A 1,152-nucleotide genomic window follows, 5' to 3' on the forward strand; every position below is an offset into this window, starting at 1 on the left:
TGATGCCAGGGGCTTAAGTGGAGAGCAAATGTTTTGAGAATGACGAGGGCAACGAATGTACAAATGTGCTTTACACAATGGATGGATGTATGGATGTATGAATTGTGGTAAGAGCTGTAAGAGCCCCCAATAAAATGATTTTAAAAAGGAAAAGAGAAAAAAGACCTGATTATCTAAGCCTGTGGCCAGGCAATCCCAAGTTTCCAAGCGAAGCCCCTCACTGGTAATCTCGGCTCCCTGTGCGCCACTAGGAAGGCTGAACGCCAGCCCCCCTGGTTTGGGTACCAGCATTTTCATAAGGTTTCCAGTCTTCTCTTCGTGAGCCCACATGTCACTTAGAAGCGTCTTTGTATTTACATCAGACTAGGGACGGGAGGGGGGGTGTCTTTCCAGCTACTGATGTCTAGTTTTTAATTACAATGTGGACAGACGACAGAGCTTAGATGACATGAATCCTTGATATTTAAGGAGATTTGCTTTGGGGTCAATGTGTGGTCACGCCTGTACATGTTCCCCATGGGCTGGAAGAGAAGGCGAGGTCCCAGGTTCTAGATGGGAGGACTGGATCGGGCCTGCTTACTGAGTTCAAATCTTCTGGTGTCTTAAACGCTCGCATCACGAAATGAGAGAATCTGTTGGCAACTCTGCCTCTGACGTCAGGCTTCAGTTTCTCCCATCATTCCATCAGGAGAGTCCTCTCTCTCAAAAGACTGGGCCTTGGAGGGGTGGGGTGGGGTGGGCGCAAAAAAAAGGACTGGGCTTTCTGAGTGGTTTAGATCGGACCGTCAGACAGGGAAATTGTGGGTCAATGGGTACCAACCAGCTGCGAGCCTCCACATACCCCCCAATCTCACTCCGTTCACCCCAACACGCTGCAGGGAGGCCACGCCTCCCTCTAAAAAAACGAAAGCAAAAGCACCCCTGGAAAACAATCAGACAGAGCCCCGATCCTGGAGAAAAGGTCGTTCTGAGCACAAGACGGAAGGCCAGAAACTGCACACACAGAGGACACCTGGCAGAAATCAAACCTGACACTTCGCGAAGGAAGGACCGTGTCATAGTCCCCAAAGAGCTCTTGAAACGCATCGCACGAGAAAAATGAACAAGTACTCACAGGCAGGTGGAAATATGAAATGGTCTCAGACACGCAAC

Source organism: Echinops telfairi, unplaced genomic scaffold (assembly GCF_000313985.2).
Source record: "Echinops telfairi isolate 266 unplaced genomic scaffold, ASM31398v2 ScPeMD7_7458;HRSCAF=8496, whole genome shotgun sequence".
NCBI lineage: Eukaryota > Metazoa > Chordata > Mammalia > Afrosoricida > Tenrecidae > Echinops > Echinops telfairi.